Raw genomic sequence first — 11,606 nt, 5'->3', positions numbered from 1 at the left:
CTTTTGCCTTCTCCCTTTCCCAGCATCAGGGTCTTCTCCAGGGAGTGCTCTCTTCTCATTGGGTGGCCAAAGTACTGGAGCTTCAGCTTCAGCATCTGACCTTCCAGGGAAGAGTCTGGGTTGATTTCCCTTCAGACTGACTGATTGGATCTTCTTGCAGTCCAAGGGACTCTCAAGATTCTTCTCCAGCACCACAGCTCAAAAGCATCTATTCTTCTGTGTTTGGCCTTCCTTATGGTCCAGCTCTCACAGCCATACATTACTACTGGGAATACCATCACTTAATACCTTCCCCTAAATTCACAGGATCTGCATTGCTGTCAGATGGCCATCTAGCCTCTGTTTAAAAACCTCCAAGGAAGGAGAGCCCAGTTAAAGCATAGAATCATAGAACCCTAGAGTTGGAAGGGACCTCCAAGATCATCTAGTTTAACCCCCTGCACAATGCAGGAAACTCCCAATTTTTTGTTGTTGTTCAGTCACACCGTCGAGTCCGACTCTTTGTGACCCCATGGACCAAGTCATGCCAGGCCCTCCTGTCTTTCTCCATCCTCCGAAGTCTGCTCAAATTTGTGCTAGTCACATCAGTAACGCTGTCCAGCCATCTCCTCTTTTGCTGTCCCCTTCTTCGTTTGCCTTCTCCCTTTCCCAGCATCAGGGTCTTCTCCAGGGAGTGCTCCCTTCTCATTGGATGGCCAAAGTACTGGAGCTTCAGCTTCAGCATCTGACTTTCCAGGGAACAGTCTGGGTTGATTTCCATTAGGACTGACTGATTGGATCTTCTTGCAGTCCAAGGGACTCTCAAGATTCAAGATTGGATCTTGCAGTCCAAGGGACTCTCAAGATGACCTTGGTACCTCCAAGGTCATCTAGTCTAACCCCCTGCACAATGCAGGAAACTCTCAAGATTCTTCTCCCGCATCACAGGTCGAAAGCATCTATTCTTCTGCGCTCGGCCTTCCTTATGGTCCAGCTCTCACAGCCATACATTAATACTGGGAATACCATCGCTTTGACTATACGGATTTTGTTGGCAGGGTGATGTCTTTCCCAGCATCAGGGTCTTCTCTAGCGAGTGCTCCCTTCTCATTGGGTGGCCAAAGTATTGGAGCTTCAGCTTCAGCATCTGACCTTCCAGGGAACAGGCTGGGTTGATTTCCCTTCGGACTGACGGATTGGATCTTCTTGTAGTGCAAGGTTAGCTTCGGATTAAAATGGGGGCATACGTTTCTCAGAGGTTTGAATTAAACATGGCACACACATAGAAACATAACTCTAGTTTGCCATTAGAAAAAAAATATATAACGGAAGATGGGTTAGTATATGCAATGAGATAAACAGCCAGTATCCCTATTTGAGTATGAACAAAGCAGGAGACAAGGGGCACGTTTAAGACCAACCAATTTTTATTTTAAAATTGAAAAATAAAAACTGGTTGGTCTTAAAGGCGGACTTGACTCCTGCTCTGTTCAGCTGTTTCAGACCAGCACGGCCGCCCGCTTGGAGCTACCTATTTGAGTATGTCAGTACAAAGAACGTTATTCGAATACACTCTTCGAAAAGAGCTGTCATTCTGAATAAAACTTGGTTGGCCTTGAAGGCGCCACTTGACACTTTTTGAGGGTTGCTAATCCCCAGGTGGGGGCAGGGGATCCCCTGGTCTGGAGACCCTCCCCCTGCTTCAGGGTCGTCGGAAAGTGGGGGGAGGGGAGGGAAATGCCTCCTGGGAACCCCATTATTCCCTATGGAGATTTATTCCCATAGGAAATCATGGAGAATTGATCTGCAGGTATCTGGGGCTCTGTGGGGGCTGTTTTATGAGGTAGAGGCACCAAATTTGTAGCATAGCATCCATTGCCTCCCCCCAAAATACCTCCCAAGTTTCGAAAAAATTGGACCAGGGGATCCAATTCTATGAGTCCCAAAAGAATGTGCCCCTATCATTCCTTATTTCCTATGGAAGGAAGACATTTAAAAAGGCTTGTGATCCCTTTAAATGCGTTGGCCAGAACTCTCTTTGGAATTCAGTTCTGCTTGTCACACCCCTGCTCCTGGCTCCATCCCCAAAGTCCCCAGATATTTCTTGAATTGGTCTTGCCAGCCCTACACTTTTTGCTGTTGTTCAGCCGCACAGTCGACGCTTGCTTGCATATAAATCTTCACGTTTCCGCTCTGCGGAGAACTACATTTCCCGTCGGCCTCTGCGACGGCGGATGGTCGGAGCCCCCGGAGGAGCCTACGAAGCCAGGGCTTCTGGGAGAGGCGGGGCGAACGCCGCCCTGTGGTTCTTCCTGACCAATCGGAGAGCCTGGCGGGGCCGGGCGCGGGCGACGATTGGCCCGTTTGGAAGCGGAGCAGGCGTTTGAAATTGACTAACGGCGGCAGCGACGAGCAGCTTCTGAGAGAGGGAAGCGCTTCGGCGGTCTGTGGCCAGGTAGGGCGCTGGGAACCCCCCAATTTTGGTAGGGGTGTGTGTGTAAGGTCAGTTCTCGGGTGGCCCGCAGTTTTTTTTTGGGGGGGGGGAAGGGAAAAGCTTATTTTTTATTTTATGTAGTAGGCTTATATCCCGCCTTTCCCATAATGGGCTTAGGGCGGATCACAACATAAATGGGCGGCCGTGGCCTCCCCATTGATTTCTCCATCCGTTCCTTTGTTTCCATGGCGGATCTGAAGCTGCCCACCCCAGGCAGCCTGTTTTATTATATGTAGTAGGCTTATATCCCGCCTTTCCCATATCGGGGGCGCAGGGCGGATCACAACGTAAATCGGTGGGCGTGGCCTCCCCATTGATTTCTCCATCCGTTCCTTTGTTTCCATGGGGGGACCTGAAGCTGCCCACCCCAGACAGCCTGTTTTGTTTTATGTAGTAGGCTTATATCCCGCCTTTCCCATATCGGGGGCGCAGGGCGGATCACAACGTAATTCGGTGGGCGTGGCTTCCCCATTGATTCCTCCATCCGTTCCTTTGTTTCCATGGCGGACCTGAAGCTGCCCACGCCAAGGGCGGCCGAACCTTATTTTATTGTTTTATTTAGTAGGCTTATATCCCAGCATATCCCGCCCGTTCCCATAACGGACTCAGGGCGGATCACAATATAAATCGGTGGGCTTGGCCTCCCCGTTGATTTCTCCATCCGTTCCTTTGTTTCCATGGCGGACCTGAAGCTGCCCACCCCAGGCAGCCTGTTTTGTTTTATGTAGTAGGCTTATATCCCGCCTTTCCCATAACGGGCTCAGGGCGGATCACAACGTAAATCGGTGGGCGTGGCCTCCCCATTGATTTCTCCATCCGTTCCTTTGTTTCCATGGCGGACCTGAAGCTGCCCACACCAAGGGCGGCCGAACCTTATTTTATTGTTTTATTTAGTAGGCTTATATCCCAGCATATCCCGCCCGTTCCCATAACGGACTCAGGGCGGATCACAATATAAATCGGTGGGCTTGGCCTCCCCGTTGATTTCTCCATCCGTTCCTTTGTTTCCATGGGGGACCTGAAATCTTATTGACTGAAATTCCAAAGGTCTGCAGTGCTCTCTCCATTGCCTGTTCTGTTAGCAGCACTGCTGGTTCTGTCTGCTTCTGTTGGCGCTCTAAGTTTTGACTGGCTGGAAAATATATCACAGGTTAATCATAAAGTTTCTAAGTGTTCATTTGCTGCTCTATGCGCTGTTGCTGTTTAGTAGGCTTATATTCCGCCCTTTCTCATAACGGCCTCAGGGCGGATCACGCAACATAAATTGGTGGGCCTGGCCTTCCCATTGATTTAATTCATTTATCCAGGGCTTTTTTTCCGTAGCAGGAACTCCTTTGCAAAGCCTTCAAGAGCTTACAGTAGAAGAAGAGGAGACTGGATTTATATTCCGCCCTCCGCTCTGAATCTCACAGAGCATCTCACAATCCCCTCTACCTTTCTCCTTGCCCGCCCCGGCCACAACAGACACCTTGTGAGGTGGGTGGAGCTGAGAGAGCTCTTACAGCAACTGCCCTTTCAAGGACAGCTCCTGCGAGAGCTATGACTGGCCCAAGGCCATTCCAGCAGCTGCAAGGGGAGGAGTGGGGAATCAAATCGGGTTCTCTGCACACTTAACCACTACATCAAACTGGTTCTCCTGGGCAAGCCTTGGCCGCAGCATTGGAAGCTGTCTTACAGCCAGTGAGTCCATACTGTTGGGATATTTAATAGAGCTGAGCTTTGCCCGGACACAGAAGTGTGATCCTGAGTGCATTGTATCGATCTCCAAAGATATATTGCAAAAAAAAAAAAAACCCCAAGGTAAACTGACATTTCTTCAGGTAGTTTATTTATTTATTCTATGATTTGCATCCCGCCCTTCCCACAAAAATGGCTCAGGGCGGCTCACAACAAACGATAAAACAGAATTTAAATTGACATTTACATATATAAGCATCTAAAAGTCAAAACATTTAAAACCTAAAAAACCTTAAAACCTTAACATCAGCAATATAATTAACAGGAGTTTAATAAGCTACATTTATTTCCCAGTCAGGTGTAGGCTAGCCGGAAGAGGGTTGTCTTGCAGGCCCTGCGGAACTGAGTAAGGTCCCGCAGGGCCCTCACCTCCTCCGGCAGCTGGTTCCACCATGTAGGGGCCATTATGGAAAAGGCCCTGTCTCTGGTTGTCTTAAGACGGACTTCTTTAGGCCCGGGGATGGTGAGAAGGTTCTGAGTTCCCGACCTCAGTACTCTCTGGGGAACATGTGGGGAGAGATGGTCCTTCAGGTAGGCAGGTCCCAGGCCATATAGGGCTTTAAAGGTAATGACCAGCACCTTGTACCGGACTCGGTACAGTTCCAGTTCAAACTCAGGCTGCAGTCGAAAAGAGAAAGAGAAGCCTAATCTAATGAGTACTTTCCCTATTGCAAATGGCCAGCTTGTCTGGCATCTTGTGTGTGGGTGGATGAGGGCATTGTCTCTCACGGCTTTTTCTGCAGCAGGAACTCCTTGGCGTATTAGGCCACGCACCCCTGATGTGGCCAATCCTCCCAAGAGCTTACAGTAGAAGAAGAAGGTATTGGATTTATATCCCACCCTATACTCTGAATCTCAGAGCGGTCACAATCTCCTTTTACCTCCCCCCCCCCCGCACCCACAACAGACACCCTGTGAGGTGGGTGGGGCTGAGAGAGCTCTCCCAGAAGCTGCCCTTCCAAGGACAGAGTCTCAGAGCGACCTACAATCTCCTTTCCCTTCCTCCCCCACAACAGACACCCTGGGAGGTAGGTGGGGCTGAGAGAGCTCTCCCAAAAGCTGCCCTTTCAAGGACAGAGTCTCAGAGCGACCTACAATCTCCTTTCCCTTCCTCCCCCACAACAGACACCCTGTGAGGTGGGTGGGGCTGAGAGAGCTCTCCCAGAAGCTGCCCTTCCAAGGACAGAGTCTCAGAGCGACCTACAATCTCCTTTCCCTTCCTCCCCCACAACAGACACCCTGGGAGGTAGGTGGGGCTGAGAGAGCTCTCCCAGAAGCTGCCCTTTCAAGGACAACTCCTACGAGAGCTACGGCTGACCCAAAGCCATTGCAGTGGCAAGGGGAGGAGTGGGGAATCAGACCCCTTTCACCACTACACCACATTGGCTCTCCAGAATAGGTCTGGAGAAGTGCCTGTTTATTTCTTGAGTAATTTAAACGGTGCTGTTCACTGCCTGTGGATGTAGTGATGGGCACAGGTGTGGATGGCTTTAAAATGGGGGCTGGAAGAAGAGGGGTCCATCAGTGGCCTGTGGTGACTAAAGGGAACCTCTCAGTCCAGAGGCAGTTAACCTCTGAATGTCAGCGCCAGAAAGCAGAATCAGTGGGAGGCCTTAGCGCTGGGATGTCAAACTCGTGAGGGCCAGATCTGACATAAATGAGACCTTGTTGGGCGGGGCCATGTGTGTACCTATTTAAGATCAGGTAGCAGAGATAGGAACTTTTTAAAAGGATGCAGACAAACACGACTTAAAATTTAAAAAAAAAACCCTCTTTAAAATAAAACACGCTTTAAACATGAGCACTCATTGGTCTTAAAGGTGCTTTCTTTGTAGCTCTCTCATGGGATCCAGGGAACTGGGCAAAGGAAGCTCTGGCTCTTTCCCTCCTTCCCCAGGGGACCAGGAGGGGGAGTCAAGTCAAGTCAAATTTATTTTTATAATAATAATAATACATTTTATTTATATCCCGCCCTCCCCACCTTGGCAGGCTCAGGGTGGCTAACAACATTTTATAAAAACATACAGTAGTTAAAAGCCTTTAGATTTAACAACATTAAACACTAAACTTAACAACATTAAAACCAATCCAATGAGTACAGTTATTCAGCGGTATAGGTCTTCAAACCGCATTGGCGGATCCTTAATTACCGATCTTCTTAGCAGTCCAAGTGTGCAAGCTTAAAAAGGGCGGTCTTGCAGGCCCTCCATTGGTTGAGGCTCACAGCCTCAACCAATGGAGAAAATCGAGGTTTTGCTCTGCAGCTCCCGTGCAATTGAGCGAGGCTTGCAAACCAAGTTGAGCTGCAGAAGGAAGCAAGAGAGAGGGAAAAGGAAGCAGACGAGAGCCAGTTGCTTGCGGGCCTGATAGGAGCCCTCCGGGGGCCTGATTCGGTGCCCCGGGCTGCTTGTTTGACACCCCTGGTCTAAGTCAAAACAGGAAACAATTCAATCAGGGTGCGGGTCTGGTTTTTCTGCCGAAAACGTTTGTTTCGTTTTCTAAGGATTTGTCATTCTGTTGAATTAATAGCGATGAATGGGGTGTCTTCTGGATCGCTGCCCGCCACGTATATTTATATAACAACATTTTTTAACATCCCAAATACATCGTAGCTGCATACTTGGAAATGAGCTCCATTAAACTGATGAGGCATAGAGAGTCTCACAGCCTTGGGCGATCTAGGCAGATGGTGGCCTCTTCAGAAATCTTGAACGCAGCCATAAAGTAATGGCGTCTGCTGTTTAGCCGTTGTGTAAAAATAATGGTTTTTTGATAACTTAACATGTTCTCCGTCCAGTAACTATGATTAATGTCATCCCCACCCGCAGTAAAACTCCCATTTAACAACCTGGTCCGATGCATGCTTAGGCTGAACTCCTGTGGGACTCAATTCTAGGAGTCTTTGTTCTAAATGCGTTCGCTAGGTTTTCATCTTTGTCTGGCAGTGCAAATCGTTTGTCATAAACTTCATGGGAAGTAGAAATGCCAAGGCCTGGGAAAACACTGGAAATGTTCGGAAAATGCTCTTCCGATGATTTCCCCCCCCTCCCCATTTTTCCAATGGAGACACTGGGAAATACTATGAAGTTGTTGTTCAGTCACGCAGTCGAGTCCGACTCTTTGCGACCCCCCCTGGACCAAGTCACGCCAGGTCCCTCCTGTCTTCCGCCATCCTCCGAAATCTGCTCAAATTTGTGTTTGTTACATTAGTAACGCTGTCCAGCCATCTCATCTTTTGCCGTCCCCTTCTTCTTTTGCCTTCTGTCTTTCCCAGCACCAGGATCTTCTCCAATGAGTGCTTCCTTCTCAGTTGGTGGCCAAAGTAGTTGAGCTTCAGCATCTGACCTTCCAGGGAACAGTCTGGGTTGATTTCCCTTAGGACTGACCGATTGGATCTTGCAGTCCAAGGGACTCTCAAGGTTCTTCTCCAGCTATTAGAGAAGCGGGCAAATTATGATCAGTTGTCTGAGTCACCTGGAGAGGGCAGGATATCCCTCTTTCCAAGATGACGTAGAACTGTGGGTCTGTCTCTCTTCCTTATATTTGGCTTGTATATTTGTAAATAAAGGTGTATATTGCAAAAGCACAACGCTAGGCTATTCCACCACTCAGAAGCGGGCAGAGTGTAACAATGCTATGAGCACAAAAAGGTAAAGGCAGTCCCCCTGTGCAAACACCAGCCGTTACCGACTCTGGGGTAATGTTGCATGGTGGTGATGTTTTCACAGCAGACTTTTTATGGGGTGGTTTGCTGTTGCCTTCCCCAGTCATCTACACTTCCCCCCCCCGCCCCCAGCTAGCTGGGGACTCATTTGACCGACCTTGGAAGGATGGGAAGGCTAGAGATGTAAATTTTCTGGAAATTTTGAAGCTTGGGAAAAAACCTAGTGTTTTTTTTTTGGGAGGGGGAGGGGGGGGAACAGAATTTTTTTGGAAAAATTGGGGGGGGGGAATGCTACTTTAGCACTTCTTTTGTCTTTTCCAGATTGAAAGCCATTCTGCTCCTTTAGGAACGTAAAATATGACTGTGGACAATTTTACTTGGCATGAAATTATCACAACTAGCAGCTTAAAAACAGAGTGTATCCAAACAATTCTTACAAACAGAATTTACTGTTTAAATAATATTTAGTTGTGATTGTAACAAACGGAGCAACGATCTCCTGAGCTGTTGACTGGCTTATGTGGAACGGACAAAAAAAAACCCTCCACAAAACGATTTTTTTTAAAATCCAGAAGTAACAATGATTCATATTTCCTCTCCACAGTATTAAATAAAAATAAAAAAGATTCTCCTAAAATGGACTGAAGAGGGCGGAAGTGTATAGACGGGAGTGTAGGACTAAGTTTCAGTGAATGGGCATGACCTAGGACTTGCTTGTCCTCTGTGCACAGAAATTAGAATAATCTGACGCCAGACCTATTTTTTAGAAGTGATCTGGAAAATATTTGAGCACCTTGTCTTAAAATATTGTCTTCACCGTGTTAAAATAAAAGGTTCCATAGTCAATTTTTTGCTTTCTTCAATTTTTCCGGTTTTTTTCTCCCGGGCCTTCGCATCTCTAGGGAAGGCTGAGTCAACCTTGAGCCAGCCACCCGAACCCGGCTTCCGCCGGGATCGAACTCAAGTCATGAGCAGGTAGCTCGGACTGCAGCACTGTAGCTGTACCGCTCTGCACCACGGGGCTGGCGGTTTCCACCCCTGTCCCGCGTGCAGTAGCGAATCCCTCTGGGGCAAGCGGGTGCAAGTCGGCGTGTCGTTTGGAGAAGCTCGTATTTGTGCCGCGTTCAATAGATCATCCCTAAATCCTTTGCTGCCCCTTTAACGCCTATTTTTAGCCTGTCCCCATCTTGATGTCTTTCGGAGCTTGTGGGGTCTGGATTACAGGGCATGCAATGTCAGGGGCATCTATTTTTGGGTTTGCCGGGGAGGGAGACACGGCTCTCCAGCTGGAGGGGCGGGGGAGAAGCATTGGGGAATACTGGCACAGCGTCGGCCTCTCTCATTAGGCTCTGTCCTCGTTCCGCAAATGGGTCGCTTGCAACATCCATCATGACGGATGAGCAGAATTGGCTGAGGTTACGTTGCTCTGCTGTCACGGCGTCCAGTCTGGCAAATGAAGATTGGCATCTGGGCCTCAGCGCAGGTGCCAAACGTTGTCAGTCTCAACGTGGAGGGTGAAGCCTCTGTATCGGGGAGGGAGGGGCAGGGTAGACTTTGCCTGCAACTCAAAGGGTTGTTGAAGCTCCACTCGGTCTGTAGCACCCAGGGGAGGGACGGTGGCTCAGTGGTAGAGCATCTGCGTGGTAAGCAGAAGGTCCCAGGTTCAATCCCTGGCATCTCCAACTGAAAAGCGTCCAGGCAATTAGGTGTGAAAAGCCTCAACTTGAGACACTGGAGAGCAGGGGAGGGACGGTGGCTCAGTGGTAGAGCATCTGCTTGGTAAGCAGAAGGTCCCAGGTTCAATCCCCGGCATCTCCAACTAAAAAGGGTCCAGGCAAGGAGGCGTGAAAAAACTCAGCTTGAGACCCTGGAGACCAGGGGAGGGATGGTGGCTCAGTGGTAGAGCATCTGCTTGGGAAGCAGAAGGTCCCAGGTTCAATCCCCGGCATCTCCAACTAAAAAGGGTCCAGGCAAGGAGGCGTGAAAAAACTCAGCTTGAGACCCTGGAGACCAGGGGAGGGATGGTGGCTCAGTGGTAGAGCATCTGCTTGGGAAGCAGAAGGTCCCAGGTTCAATCCCCGGCATCTCCAACTAAAAAGGGTCCAGGCAAATAGGTGTGAAAAACCTCAGCTTGAGACCCTGGAGAGCAGGGGAGGGACGGTGGCTCAGTGGTAGAGCATCTGCATGGCAAGCAGAAGGTCCCAGGTTCAATCCCCGACATCTCCAACTAAAAGGGTCCAGGCAAATAGGTGTGAAAAACCTCAGCTTGAGACCCTGGAGAGCAGGGGAGGGACGGTGGCTCAGTGGTAGAGCATCTGCGTGGCAAGCAGAAGGTCCCAGGTTCAGTCCCCGGCATCTCCAACTAAAAAGGGTCCAGGCAAATAGTGTGAAAAACCTCAGCTGGAGACCCTGGAGAGCTGCTGCCAGTCTGAGTAGACGATACTGACTTTGATGGACCAAGGGTCTGATTCATTAAAAGGCAGCTTCATATGTTCTATTGACCCAGTCTCTTTCACCCTAGGACAGGGGTGTCAAACATGCAGCCCGGGGGCCAAACCAGGCCTCCGGAGGGCTCCTATCAGGCCCCCAAGCGACTGGCTGTCATCCACTTCTTTCTCCCTCTCTCTTGTTTCCTTCTGCATCACAGCTTGCTTTGCCAGGCTTGCTCAATTGCACAGGAGCTACAGAGCCAGTTTGGTGTAGTGGTTAAGTGTGCGGACTCTTATCTGGGAGAACCGGGTTTGATTCCCCACTCCTCCACTTGCACCCGCTGAAATGGCCTTGGGTTAGCCGTAGCTATCGCAAGAGTTGTCCTTGAAAGGGCAGCTGCTGTGAGAGCACTCTCAGCCCCACCCACCTCACAGGGTGTCTGTTGTGGGGGGAGAAGACATGGGAGATTGTAAGCCGCTCTGAGTCTCTGATTCAGGGAGGAGGGTGGGGTATAAATCTGCAATTCTTCTTCTCTATTTTCTTTATTGGCTTGAGGCTCTTTCTGAGGGAGGGAGGGTGGGAGGGAGAGCTTGCTTTGCCAGGCTCTCTCAATCGCACAGCAGAGCTACTGAGCCAAGCCTCTCTTCCTTCTGTTGGCTGAGGCTCCCCCCCCCTCCTGGTCCCCTGGGGAAAGAAGGAAAGAGCCAGAGCTTCCCTTGCCCAGTTCCCTGGATCGCACAAGAGAGATACAAAGAAAACAGCTTTCAAGCCAGTAAGTGCTGATGCTTTAAGCATGTCTGGTTATAAAAAAGCATTAAATTGTGTTTGTCCATGTCCTTTATAAAGTTTATATCTCCGCTACCGGGCATCTCATCTTATGACGCTCGTGGCCCGGCCCGACAAGGTTACATTTATGTCGGATCTGGCCCTCAGAACAAATGAGTTTGACACCCCCGCCCTAGGAGGAACACCCAGAAAGACCGTTAGCCAGAGATGTGATGGATGATAAGGGGGTTGGTGGAGGACACGGAACCATTTGAAATGTTGAGAAACCAGTCTTTGTGAAAGCAAATTTAAATTCCGGGGCGATGAATGAATCATAGAGTGGGAAGGTACCTCCAGAGTCATCTAGTCCAACCCGCTGCACAATGCAGGAAACTCGCAAATACCTCCCCCCAAATTCACAGGATCTTCATCGCTGTCAGATGACCATCTAGCCTCTGTTGAAAAACCTCCAAGGAAGGAGAGCCCACCACCTCCCGAGGAAGCCTGTTCCACTGAGGAACTGCTCTGTCAGTCCAA

At 49.5% G+C, this 11,606-nt stretch overlaps 1 protein-coding gene across 1 annotated transcript in view; it reads left to right on the top strand.

Annotated features, from left to right (window-relative positions):
- Positions 1 to 2,386: 2,386 nt before the first annotated feature.
- Positions 2,387 to 11,606, top strand: part of LOC132590647 (targeting protein for Xklp2-like) — a 57,776-nt gene continuing 48,556 nt past the window's right edge. The window contains exon 1 of the mRNA XM_060263622.1: positions 2,387 to 2,434. The gene's annotated coding sequence lies outside the window, so the exon portion shown is untranslated. The remainder of the gene's footprint in view (positions 2,435 to 11,606) is intronic.

Source organism: Heteronotia binoei, chromosome 2 (genome assembly GCF_032191835.1).
Source record: "Heteronotia binoei isolate CCM8104 ecotype False Entrance Well chromosome 2, APGP_CSIRO_Hbin_v1, whole genome shotgun sequence".
NCBI lineage: Eukaryota > Metazoa > Chordata > Lepidosauria > Squamata > Gekkonidae > Heteronotia > Heteronotia binoei.
This window is presented reverse-complemented; position numbering and strand designations above follow the sequence as displayed.